The 14,632-nt window shown below is 35.0% G+C and overlaps 1 protein-coding gene and 1 non-coding gene across 2 annotated transcripts in view; one reads left to right on the forward strand and one right to left on the reverse strand.

Moving 5' to 3' along the window:
• Window positions 1-14,632, forward strand: part of UNC13C (unc-13 homolog C) — a 479,061-nt gene that overhangs the window by 220,658 nt on the left and 243,771 nt on the right. The gene's annotated exons all lie outside the window — the stretch shown is intronic.
• Window positions 9,632-9,737, reverse strand: LOC115942258 (U6 spliceosomal RNA). The gene has a single exon (XR_004076851.2). It is a non-coding gene; the product is annotated as a U6 spliceosomal RNA (small nuclear RNA).

Genomic DNA, 14,632 nt, shown 5'->3' on the forward strand with positions numbered 1-14,632 from the left:
CTACAGAAAAAAAGTCTATGTATAAGTAAACCGCTTTACAACACAATTTGTGAGTATTGCACAGAGCTAATGTCCTGAAGTTTATTTTTACCTAACATCTCCGTTTTCATATAGAAAAGGTGTCTTATAGTATAAACAAGACACAGGAGGATGATCACTATAACTGAAAAATTCCATCAATAATGTAAAAGCACCAATTTTCTTTAAGGAAGATTTCTTTCAAATATATTTTGATATTGGGTTCTTAGTCTAGCTTGAATCATTTGTATCCAGATAAGTTATATATCTTTCGTTCTTTAAAATTATTGTATTATTTAGAGTTTCATTAGTTCTATGACTTTATCCCTTTACTTTGTCAAATATTTCATTATTTGAAGTATGTGGGTTTTTCAAAAAGCCAAAAGCTCTCTTTAACTTACTACAATATATTGATAATCTAAATGGAAACTCTTTGTAATCCTGGGACTGTATAAACACTTCTTTGACTTAACCAGCCCTTAAAATTTTAATTAAAACATTTCCGATGATAGCACTAAAAAATTTTGGATCTGGCAATCATCAGTTTGTTCTCTTTATTGGTAGATCTGATTCTGGTTTTTGTTTATTCATTTGTTTTGTCTTTTAGATTCCACATGAGTTAATGGGGTTGGGGGAATGGGCAAAATAGGTGAAGGGGAGTGGGAGAAAGAGGCTTCCAGTTATGGAATGAGTAAATGATGGATAGGAATAAAAGGTACAGCACAGGGAATATAATCAACAATACTGTAACAGTGTTGCATGGTGATGGATGGTAGCTACACTTGTGTGAGCACAGCATAACATGCAGAGTTGAATCACTATGTTGTACACCTTAACCTAACAGAACATTGTGTATCAGCTATAGGCAAACATATTGTTGTTTTTTTAAAGATATTTTGGATCATGTCCTTTATAGAAACTGAGCTGATCCATATATTTTTTACTATTATTAAATCAGCACTGAAGATTCTGGGTTATTATTCAATTACTGTAAAAGTCAAAATAAAACTTTATTTAATTCTTGGTTCCATAATAAAATTTCATTTAAAAAGTCATGCCAACTAAACATATTCTCAGTATCTTTATCAACAGAGTAAACATAAGTCCACATATATATGGCTTTGCCAATGATACCCTACTTTTATATAATCATTCGAAAGATATCCAAAATACACTTTTCCTTTATTGCTAAAATTTCACTAAGGAATCAAAAGGAAGTCAAACAGCATAAAGTCATAGGTTATTTTTTTTTAATCCATTCAGCAAAGTTTTTGAAGCTATATTTATGAATTAAAAATCAAGAATGGGATATTTTTCTCCTAAAAGACACCCAGTAGATTTTTTGAGACTTTCTCTTTTCATCTCAAGTTTACCAACATCTTTCAATAATACTGAATTTGAATAAATATTTCAGCAGAATATTGTAGAAAGACACTGATTATTTTTACTTATATGGGAATAATGCAGGCCACAGATATTCTGAAATTTATTTAACTGTTTTTCAAGTAAATTTAAAAATAGTCACCTAAGTTGTACCAGACATCCATCTCTCCACTCAGGGTCCTCACTTCTACAATTGTCTGTCCCAAAAAATCATCTGACTCCTTTCTGAAATGTTGCTTGACTCTGGATTTAATGTCATCATCTTCATCCCACACTCTGACTTTGATTCGATCTGTGGAGTTATGGCATTCACTGAAAATAAATGTGGATAAGTTAATAACTATTGGTAATGCTCTAAATGGCATTTGATGTTAGCAACTCATTTTAAATCTATCTAATCCAGAAAGGCATAGTATGTTACCTAATAAATGAGATTTCCCACTGACCCATTCCATCTGTAGGATGTTACAGATGTCAGGGATATTGAAAAATGTTGCATTAGTTAAGCAATGTTAATAAGGGGTAATCATATCCTATTCCAACATAATTCCTTTAACTGAACTAAATATAATCAAATACGGGTCAAAAATATTTAGTGTATTTTCTCTTTGATATATTTCCTATTTGCAGTGGTTTTCTAGAAAAACACAGCCATGCTCAGAAAATACTGCACCATCAATATAAAGCTAATTTTACTGCTATGGATGTCACAGAGTATAAATGACAACACAGTTATGTGCTAGTACTTAATACTAAAAATCCCAGTAAGTATGTAAGATACTGTTAAATCAATTAGAATTAGAGCAAAACCCTCTGTTTTTAAGAATAAACTTCACACTTTAATCCATTTCTCACTTCAAGGTTTCCTCCACTTATTCTTGTTGAAACCCACACATACAGTGTTAGCATTCCCAATACATATTATGGTGTTTCCTGACCCTTTGGCTTTTGTATACACTCTTCCCTATGCTTCTCTGTCTGCCAACCAATCATTCTTTAAGCATCGGGTCATCACCTGCTCTAACTTTTTTTGGTAGCTATTGAGCCAGTTAGGATGATCAATGATGAGCTCCAGTTTGCTCTGCATGTGCATTCACTCTAGCATAAGGATCTTCAGCATGGGGTCAGTGGATGAATTCCGAACATCAAAAATACATAAAGAACTTATAAAACTCAACAGCCAAAAACAAATAATCCAGTTAAGCAATGGGCAGAAGACATGAACAGACATTTTTCCAAAGAAGACATACAGATGGCTAACAGACACATGAAAAGATGTTCAACATCACTCATCAAGGAAATACAAATAAAAACTACAATGAGATATCACTTCACACCCGTCAGAATGGCTAAAATTAACAACACAGAAAACAACAGATACTAGCAAGGAAGTGGAGAAAGGGGAACCCTCTACACTGTTGGTGGGAATACAAACTCATGTAGCCACTCTGGAAAACAGTATGGAGGTTCCTCAAAAAGTTAAAAATAGAACTACCCTATGATTCAGCAATTGCACATGCAGAAGAATAAAACTGGATGACTTTCTTACACCATACACAAAAAAATTCAAAACGGATGAAAGACCTAAATGTGAGACAGGAATCCATCAACCTCTTTGACCTCAGCCACAGCAACTTCTTGCTAGAAACGTCTCTAGAGGCAAGGGATACAAAAGCAAAACTGAACTATTGGGACTTCATCAAGCTGAAAAGCTTTTGCACAGCAAAGGAAACAATCCACAAAACTAAAAGGCAACCTACAGAATGGGAGAAGATATTCACAAATGACATGTCAGATAAAGGGCTAGTATCCAAAATCTATAAAGAACTTATCAAACTCACCCCTCCAAAAAAAAATCCAGTTAAGAAATGGGCAGAAGACATAAACAGACATTTCTCCAAAGAAGACATCCAAATGGCCAACAGACACATGAAAAAATGCTCAACATCACTTGACATCAGGGAAATACAAATCAAAACCACAATGAGATACCACCTCACACCAGTCAGAATGGCTAAAATTAACAACTCAGGAAACAACAGATGTTAGCAAGGATGCAGAGACAAGGGAAACTTCTTACAATTTGGAGGGAATGCAAACTGGTGCAGCCACTCTGGAAAACGTATGGAGGTTCCTCAAAAAGTTAAAAATAGAACTATCTTATGACCTAGCAATTGCACTACTAGGTATTTATCCAAAGAATTCAAACATAGTGATTCGAAGGGGCACACGCACCCCAATGTTTATAGCAGCAATGTCCACAATAGCCAAAATATGGGAAAAGCCCAGATGTCCATCATCAGATGAATGGATAAAGATGTGGTGTGTGTATATATATCTAATACACACACACACACACAATGGAGTATTACTTAGCTATCAATAAGAATAAAATCTTGCCATTTGCAATGATATGGCTGGAACTAAAGGGTATTATGCTAAGCAAAATAAGTCAGTCAGAAAAAGACAAATACCATGTGATTCCACTCATATGTGGAATTTAAGAAACAAAACATATGAACATTGGGGAAGGGAATGAAAAATAAGATAAAAAATAGTGAGGGAGGCAAACCATAAGACACTCTTAACTATAGAGAACAAACTGAGGGTTGCTGGAGGGGAGATGGGTGGGGAATGGGGTACTTGGATGGTCAGCATTAAGGAGGGCACTTGAAGTAATGAGCACTGGGTGTTGCATGTAACTGATGAATCACTGAATTCTACCCCTGAAACTAGTAATACACTATATGTTAAATTGAATTTAAATTAAAAAATGAAAACAAAAACAAAAACCAAACAAAAAGATAGCACTACCCTATGATCCAGCAATTGCACTAAGTATTTACCCAAAGGATTAAAAAAATGCTGATTCAAAGGAGCACAGCACCCCAATGCTTATAGCAGCATTAGCAACAATAGGCAAATTATGAAAAGAGCCCACATGTCCATCAGCTGATGAACGGATAAAGAAGATGTGGCACATATTCAATGGAATATTACTCAGTCATAAAAAAGAATGAAGTTTTTCCATCTGCAACAATGGGGAGTGAGATGGAGTATATTATGCTAAGGAAAGTAAGTCAGAGAAAGACAATATATGATTTCATTCATATGTGGAATTTAAGAAACAAAACAGATGAATATAGGGGGAAAAAGGGAGGCAAATCAGAAAATGGACTCTTAACTATAGAGAACAAACTAAGGTTTGCTGGAGGGGAGGTGGGTGGGGGGATGGGGTAACTGGGTGATGGGCATTAAGGGGGGCTTGTGATGCAATGAGCACTGGGTGTTATATGCAACTGATGAATCACTAACTTCTACACCTGAAACTAATATTACATTGTATGTTAACTAGAATTTAAACAACTTGAAAAAAGAAATAAAATAATTTCACCTTTATTTTCCTTCAATTATGAACATAACAACAAACCACAGCTGAGTCCCTGGAAGATTTTGTCACCAATAAAACCAAGATATTTACATGTAACATTACCATTGTTATGAAACTTGTAATGTTATTTGTAACTATCATTTACTGTACTAAAAGTATTCTTCAAAATAATTGATTTTTTCAATTCTATATATTTTATCTTAGGAATTTACAAATAAATGATTTTGAAAAGCGTCCATGGTTTTCACCAGATTGCCAAATGGACTCACGGCATAAAAAGTACTTAAGGACATGGGCGCCTGGGTGGCTCAGTCGTTGGGCGTCTGCCTCGGGCTCGGGTCATGATCCCGGGGTCCTGGGATAGAGTCCTGCATCAGGCTCCTGCTCAACGGGAGGCCTGCTTCTCCCTCTCCCAGTTCCCCTGCTTGTGTTCCCTCTCTGTCAAATAAATAAAATCTTTTTTAAAAAAAATACTTAAGGACAACTGACAGAGTTCTCTCTCTCCCATTAACCTGAGACAAGATAATACAGTACATTTAATAATAAAACTTGCAGTATAACATGGCAATGTGAAAAATAAGCCCCACTATTTTTATGTAATGCTAGAACTTTCTACATAGAGCACTTTGGCAATTTCTGGGACTTTTTTTTTTTTTTTTGGTTGCTATAAACATTTAGGGGCACTAGTGGCATTAGGTGGGGTAGGCCTGGGATTTGGACACCTTACCATGTACTGGACAGCCTGCATGATTTGAAATGATGCAAAAGCATTAATAAAGATGCAAAATGCATTGAAAATCACCTCAGTTTGAGATTTTTTTTTTTTTACATATAAACACCAACTCTTGTGTGTATTTTAAGACATAGAAATTTTTTAGAAAACAGCTAGTGTCTAAATCACTAATCAAAGGAAAATTGTTGTTGCTATTCAGAACTTTACCAAGAGCTGTTTTGCACTTTGAGAAATTATATTACCAATGTCAAAATCGCTCAAAGTATCTGAATCAAAGTATTTGTATCAGTCTGTAGTGGAGATGGTCACATATATGCTAATTCTACCAACATATGAAAGCATGTAACGACTACCTTATGTATTCGAGGGTAGCTGTATTTTACTCTTATATGTTAAAATACGTATTAGAATACATTACATTAAACATTTTTTCCTTTTGGAACACTATGCTCATTTTTTAAAATTATATTGATAGATGAAATTACATATTATTTTGTTTCAGCATACAAAAGTCATTGTGAATTACTTTATACAAAGGGGGTCAGGGTTTGAGAACTAACTACTTCTACCTGACTTAGCCTCTATGAATCTGTTTATCTATAAAATGAGGCTAATGATACCTATCTTAGAAGATATTTATAGAAATTAAGTGAAATATCTGACAGCAGTTAGTACAGTGACAGACGAGTGTTTGATCTATAGTAGTCATTAATATAATGTCCTCATTTCATAAGTTATTTTTGAAGGTAAGATCTAGATTTATTAATATCTCTATTCTTATAGTTTCTGGCATGCATCTAGCATTCACAAAATGTTCATTAAAAAATCTACAAAGTTTTGCCAAAAAAATTCCCTTTATTATATTTGAAGGAAAAATAATGTCATTCTTAGAAATATCATGTATATCAAAGAAATTCTCCAATCTTGATAGCTATTTCCAATGGTGGAAATAGTGGGGAAGGAAAAATAATCAATGATGCTGTATCCACTGCAGCAAACAAAACCACTTTCAAACCAAGGAGAGCGGTTGGGATAGATGACAGGACAGCTGCCTCCTATCTAATTCAGAATTCCAAAGATAACACAACTGAAAGTATAGTAGTGAGGATACTGAGATAGAGTAATTTTTGGCATTTAACCCAAAATTTATATTAAAAATAGCTCAGATTTTAATTTCTTTGCTATTAAAAATAAAAAAATCAATGTAGAAACAAAAAACCCAGTTCTCAGCTCATTTGTGTCATTCTTAGAAAAATGAAAGAAAACTTAGAATATCAATCAAAATAATTATCATTGCCATAAACTTAAAATGCAAAATATTACAAAAACAGAAATAAATCCTTTTTTTGTCACCTTTTGATAAAATAACCACTAGAGTTCATGTAGGTCCTAGGAGACAGACATGTAAAAAATTTTTACCTGCAAATAACAAGTGCAATAAACAGCAAACTCTGGATAATAAAGATTGGTAAATATTTCTAGAATCTATTACTTAACAAAATCAAAATATCCGGTCTCATTTGTAAGAATAAGTATTTGAGCCTCTAGTTTTTGTTATAAATTTAAGGTAAAGATTTTTAGCTTGATACACAGACACACACACACACACGCATATACACAAATAGTACTCCATATGAAACAGTATAACTATATATGTATACATGTATAATTTTTCCTTGTACATAATTCATAACTGTATATGCACACATATACATTGTGTGTTTCTGTATGTGTATTTATCAAATTGAGAGACAATACTGTAATATCTCTTTTCAAATTCCTGTTAGAAATAACTTCTCTGTACCAGATGGAAGTACACCTTCCAAATGACTGCTCGCATTTCCATTATTTTCTTCATTAATTCGGTTTGTATTTTTTGTTATTGTACCATCAAGAGTTTACCATTCCCTCACCCATACACCCAGCTACTCATTCACCCACATAGCAGTAATTTTCGGAGCCCCTATTAACGTACAGACACGAACAAGACTTAGTGAGGTTAGATAATTCAACCAACCATACTCTTCCTTCTTTAATGTCAAAATAAAGTGCATGTGATATTAATGGATTCACAACAAATATAATCAACGATGTGCCCCGGTTCTTGTGATCTTGTGTAAGGGAATTTGAATATCTCTGTATTTCTCATTGATTCTATTCTTTTCATTTCTTAATTAAGTAAATCTTTAAATTTAGATCATAGATTTAGAGAAAAGTGTAAAGAGAATACAGAGAGTCCCTGCATGTCCCCCAGCCAGATTCTTCTATTATTAACATCTTCTATTACATTTGTTCTGGGTTTTTTTTTTTTTTTCCTCATAAAGACATGCCAGTTCCTACTTTATCTTTCCCAAAGAGCTTTTTGTAAATAATACTTAAAATAAACAATGTTTGCTATTATGTTTCAAGTTTAAGCTGTCAGAAACTTACATTTTTTATCTCCACAGAGTAAAGACAATTGTGGGACTGCTATTGCAAATACTGGAAATTCCACGTGGATTTTGCAATGCATATAAAACCAGACATTTAGTTCAGGATAGTGTGGTGAAGAATCATCACATGTGGATGTTCAGCCTCTCTGAACATTCTCCTTCCATTTTGGCTACATTCCTCTTTATGTTCCTCTTCTTCCCAAGACTGAAGCTAGGTAACTCACATTCCTAGATTCCTTTGTAGTGATGGCCCAGATATTTGACCTCCATTCAAGTAAGATCTGAACTCAAAATTAAAGTGAAGCAGTGGTTCTATTCTGAGAATTTGCTCATTTGGCAACAGTGGTGGCGGAGCCTTTAGTATTTTGATGTAAAGTTTCTGGTATTTAGTCTTGCGGAGCAAAAATATTGATTAATGATGGCAATGTTGTTTTCTCCAAAGAAACCCTGCGATGGAATTGGACAGTTCCTCTACAGTGGCTTCAAAGGCAGGCCCTCTGCCTTTCAAAGTCTTGAGCAACCTAACAGTGTAGGAAATAATCTGTTTCTGCCTAAAACTAATTAGAGCAAACTCTAGTTCCTTTGCAACTAAGAATACTGACGAATGCAGTAACTTTGAAAAAATGAAGGGAACTTCAATACCAGGACTTATGTGGGACTGACTGTGGAGGACATGATGGGGGCAGCCAGCGAAGATTTCATGACCACAGTCTGGAAAGCCAAGTCACTGCCAAGTGCAATAGCAGAACAGCAGGTCAAACTGTTGCTTGCTATACCTTGCAATTCTGAGCACATGCCAAGTAAAGTTTTTCTATGATGTGAATGGTTGGAGTAAAATTTAGAATGTTGCCACGTTTATTAAGTTCGGCTGCTATCAAAAATGCACTACAGTGGAGATGCACTCAAACTAAATCCAGACAGTTTGTAAGCAGAGATGCAAGGGGGCCCAGCTATGCCCAAAGAGGCTCACTCTGCTTGTGTCCCGCAATATAAATTGACTGAGGATATCATAAATTTGGAACCCTACAAGTTTGAGAAAAGCCAGCCGCTTCTGTATAGACAAAATGTAATGCACAGGTAACAAGCAAGGGTTTCTAAGTGCAACTTCAAAAAGACATAAAATTGTGCCCCTGGGCTTTTCAAACACTTTCCTTCAGGAAGTCTCTGAGTGACAATGAAGGGAATTTAGTGGCAAAGATGAAATCAGCGGTGTTGCATTCATTCTCGCCTTGGCATGCTTACTACTTTGCAGAGGTTGAGGCAGCAACCATTAGGTCAAGAGAAAGAAATTAGAGCAGAGGAGCCGGCAGTGAAGAGTTAAAGTTTGCAGGCTCATGTGGTTACTCATAAAATTGTCTTGAAGCCCATCTCCTGGAATCTTGGTAAATTTTCCTGGAAGAGTATTATCAAATGTGCCTCAGGCGGGCTACAGCTGTATTTAAAGTAAATGCTTCTTCTCCTTCTTCTTCTTTTTTTTTTTTAATGAGAGAGAGAGGGAGAGAGAGAATCCCAAGCAGGCTTCAGGCCCAGCGTGTGAGCCCAGTGTGGGCCTCGATCTCACAACCCTGAGATCATGACCTGAGCCAAAATCAAGAGTTGGACACTTAACCAACTGAACCACCCAGGCGCCCTGTAAATGCCTTAGTCTTACGCTGCTTCTGATCTTCATCATCATCAAATAAGGAATGCTTCGCTAATTTGTATGTCATCCTCATGCAGGGGCCATGCTAATCTCCTCTGTATTTTTCTGGTTTTAGTATAGGTCCTGCGAAGTGAGTACCTTTTAATTATTTTTAGAGCCCTCTTTCATTTGCTTGCACTTTCCAGAGTACCTGCTTAGAGTGTGGACATTGACATATTGAGTGAGGAAGGTCTCCCCAGACGTAGAACCAATGACTTGGAGGAAAATGGATAAAAGAAATTCATCTGGAAAGCACAAGGGCCTGCCAGATTGGTTAGCCAAGTAACTACTCCTGCCGCTAGGATCAGAAAGCCCAGAGTGTCTAGTAGGTGTCTACAGGTGTCTAGTAGGATTCTATATTTGCTAATGTACCGACAATGGTCATGTCTTTCCCACTTTCCCTATTACTGAATGAGACTTTTAAATTGCTGTTGCCCCATCTTCTTCTCTCATCGCAATAATACATTGGGAATTTTGGAGGAAGATGACATGCCTTTAATTAATAACTCCCAGGATCACAAGGAACCAAACCTGGAGCGGATGCAGAGACTACCCAAAGATCACAGACTTCAAGCTAAATGCACTAACTGTATAAAATTTTGGTATTGCCTACCTTGGAAGGGAGAGGATGAATTCATTTTATTTAAATTAAATATAGAGATAGAAAGGCTGTATATAAACGCTGAATAGTCAACGAGGTGGAAGGTGGCCCACACTAGAAATGTATTTACTCAACAACCTTTCAACCCCTCCTTTTCCTTTTCTACTTTTATGCAGTATCTCAGCCTTCCTTGTAACTGGAGAGGACCACTTAACATAGTTCTGCCAATTAGATATAAGCCAAAGTCTTCTGATCTTCTCTGTTAAGTTTTCCTCTTTTATTATTCTGGAATATGGATACAGAACAGCTTTCACTAAAGATGTTAGAACAGGTAAGTGGAATAAGCTTTGTCCTTTGATGGAATAATTTAGTTACCTTACTAGCCCTCAAATGCCTATACCTGGAATTTTTGTTGAAAGAAATCAACTGCTTTTTATTAATCTAGATCTGTGGCTTAATGTGAAAGTGAATGAAATTCTAATAAAATCAAATAGGTAAATAATAATAAACTACGAAGTTCATTTTGCTTGATTATATACAAAATAATTCAAAACATTTAATTTATGAGCTGTTACTATTTTTTACACCCGATGTGTTTTATGTCACTTAACTATTTAACATGTGTTTCATAAACCCTGACTTTTACGAAAACACACAGTTTTGCATTTCAGATGGGAAATGATAGGCTCACATATGAAACAAAATTTGACAGCAAGAGAAATATCCTTACATATAAAAAAAAAATCTGTTACATATAATAGAAAAAAAAAAAACGTAGCCCCATTAAATCTTCCTCTACTAGACCATATCCAACCTGGTTAATTAGCTAACCAAGACTTCTGGTTTAGTTTACCAGTTTGTGAATTTGGCTTTTTTTTTTTAAATCAGTAGAGAATAAGATATTTTACTACACAAACTCTTGATAAATAAAGTATTGTTAGAGCCACTGTTTTGTAGTTTTCCTTTAACTAAAAATAATTCCCTTCTTAAAGGATGGTTCATATGTCTAATTTTATGTTTTTTTAATTGTTAAAGACTGGTTTTGTTTCCACAAGAATATGATGTTTTATTTCTTCCCAAATTAAAGGAAAACATTTCCCCCTCTGACTCAGGATTTTTGTGTGTGTCTATGTTTTGTTTTTAAATCACAGGTACCGTATCTCTATAGAGCCAATCGCTATTGGGCCAATTTTTTTTTTTTTTGGAAGCCATCCAAATGACTAATTTCTTTGTAATTATTTATTCCAACTTTGCAAATGGTCTCAATGCAAATATTTTTAGATTTAGAGTTTCCTGGGGAAAGTCCAATATATCTCCAATGATTAAAGCAAAAAACAAAATAAAAAAACAAAGTAACAAAACAAAAATAAAACCCAGGCCTTAGCCAAGTTATCAGAGTTTAACACATTCCGAGAAAAGTTGCTTCATGTTGAGAGATGTCCATGAATTTCATAAAGTCCATAAAGTCTGAATTCGATGGGAAGAAAGAAGCCCTTCCCCAAGTAATCATACTGTGATGGGAAGTCATTACTAATGTAGTATATTAACAAACAGTTGTCTGAAGAATGAAAACTGCACTTAGAGCGGCACTAGATCTAATGAAGTAAAATAGATCTCATGTGACAAGTTTGTCAGGAAAAAAGCCAATAGGAAGTGATGTGACATTAAAAATCGTGTCTGTTAAAATTGTGTAAAATTATAGCCACACATTTTAAGTGTGGCAAATGAGAATTCTATATTTTAAATGGTATTATACCGGGTTTGGTTAACAGAAACATTAATAAGGGATATTAAATACATATGAATAAATGCGTGTGTGTGTGTTTGCACTGAAAGAAGCTGTAAGGGTATGTATCGAAATATAGGTGGCAGAATTAGTAAACATTTTTATTTTATTCTTCATATTTATCTGATACAATCAACAAAAGTGTATTTTAAAATATCTAGTAATTGTAAATAATCCCATTTTAACTAAGGCTTCCAGGCAGAACATTGAGAAAATCAGCAGCCAGAAACTGGAAAGAGCCATCCTGAGGCAAAGGAGCAGCCTTTTGAACAGTAATTAAATTCTCTAGTTACAGCTTAATTCTTTAAACTCTGACCCACCAAATGGAAATACTGTGAGAGAGTGTTCACATTTCCTTTTAGTGATTTATTATGAATTATGTAACCCACTTCCATTGCCATATTGATGTCTCAATTGTGCCTGATTTAAGATCCCAACCCTATTACCTCTCAATTCTATTACAGTAGATGAACAGACTCTATGTTCAAAACCCAGGGACAGTGCACACCAGCTATTCCCACCTGCATTTTTAAGGACAACTGAGTTATGGGTATCAGGATCAAAAAACAGTCCCCAACGTTTCACTTTTAAGTTTTCCTGAGGTTTTTCTTTATAGTAATTGGGCATTGTAGATCCATTCTATAAATTAATGACCAAGAAGATGATAAAAATAAGAACAAGAAATCAATTATATTATTTTGAAAAAGGACAGGAAGTGAAGAGGAATTCATGCACTAGCATTTAAGGGTTGGCTGAAAGAAGCCCTTATACCATAACAGACCCGAGCACCAAAGAGCAAAGTACCACCTTATAAGACAGACCCATCTGTCTGCCCCACTTTCGAGCCCCACAGTTAGAGCATGAATATCTCAAAGTCTTATATTCTATCTTTATATCCAGTATTTTCTTCACAGATACTAATGTTCCAGAATAAAATTTTAATAGCTGTCTTAAGAATTATTAAATGCTATTAAAATATTAGCATTAATAAAAATTAATGTTAAAATAATAAAGGTAAAAAACCTTTAGATAAATACTTGTGTCCATTTTGCTGCGAAGAGAGAGACCACTTAGAGATTAGAAGATCTATATGGTATCATTTATATATGGAGTCTAAAAAAATAAACTAGTAAAAAGAGTAAAATGGTGACTATCAGAAGCTGGGGTTGGTAGAATAGGAGAGGTTTTATTTAAGGGTACAAACTTGCAATTAGTAGACATGTAAGTCCTGGAGAGCTAATGCACAGCACAGTGAATACAGATAACATTATAATAATCATCTAATACACTGAGAGACTAAAGTCTTAATTATTCCCACCACAAAAAAAGAATTATGTGACATGAGAGCAGTACTATTGCTACAATAGTAATATTAAAATATATAAATGTATCAAATTAAGGTTTTGTACACCTTAAATTCATATAATGCTATATCTCAAATAGATTTCAAGTAAAAAGAGCAGGTAGAAAACTGGAGGACCAAATGGCTCTCTCAACAATTGGAGAAATGAATAGCTGTGTAGGAGTATGTATTATGCAAGATGGGTGTGGTTTCTAGTCACCATTTCTTTGATTCACCATGTATTTTTCCATTGCCGACACATTGTTCATTGTGTTTCTTAGGACAAGGATTTCTTTTCCCTATTCCTCTACCTGATGAACATTTACCTGTCTTTCAAGACCCAGAGAAAATATCACCTCTGAGTGAAACTTCCCTGGGAGTTTTTTTTATTCTTTTTTATGTTTCAATCCCTAGTACCTGTAGCAAGTAGATATTCAAAATTGCTTACCAAAAAAATATCACAGGTTCCTTTTTCTCCACATTCTCACCACCACTTGTTATTTCCTATCTTTTTGATTTGCCATTCTGACAGGTGCAAGGTATATCTCATTGTGTTTTCTTTTTCCTTTTGAAGGCATATATATTTTTTTTTGCAGTTTTTTTAAATTTTATGTTATGTTAATCACCACACATTACATCATTAGTTTTTGATGTAGTGTTCCATGATTCACTGTTTGCATATAACACCCAGTGCTCCATGCACACATGCCCTCTTTAATACCCATCACCAGGCTAACCCATCCAACCACCCCGTCCCCTCTAGAACCCTCAGTTTGTTTCTCAGAGTCCATAGTCTCTCATGGTTCACCTCCCCCTTTGATTCCCCCCGTTCATTTTTCCCTTTTTTTTTTAATAACATATAATGTATTATTTGTTTCAGAAGTACAGGTCTGTGATTCATCAGTCTTACACAAGTCACAGCGCTCACCATGGCACATACCTTCACCAATGTCCATCACCCAGCCACCCCATCCCTCCCACCCCCCACCACTCCAGTAAGCCTCAGTTTGTTTCCTGAGATTAAGAATTCCTCATATCAGTGAGATAATGATACTTGTCTTTCTCTGATTGACTTATTTCGCTTAGCATAATACCCTCTAGTTCCATCCACGTCATTGCAAATGGCAAGATTTCATTCCTTTTGATGGCTGCATAATATTCCATTGTATATATATATCATATCTTCTTTATCCATTCATCTGTCGATGGACATCTGGGCTCTTTCCACAGTTTGGGTATTGTGGACATTGCTGCTATAAACACTG

This window comes from Leptonychotes weddellii, chromosome 9 (genome assembly GCF_054177405.1).
Source record: "Leptonychotes weddellii isolate Sample4059 chromosome 9, ASM5417740v2, whole genome shotgun sequence".
Taxonomy (NCBI): Eukaryota; Metazoa; Chordata; class Mammalia; order Carnivora; family Phocidae; genus Leptonychotes; species Leptonychotes weddellii.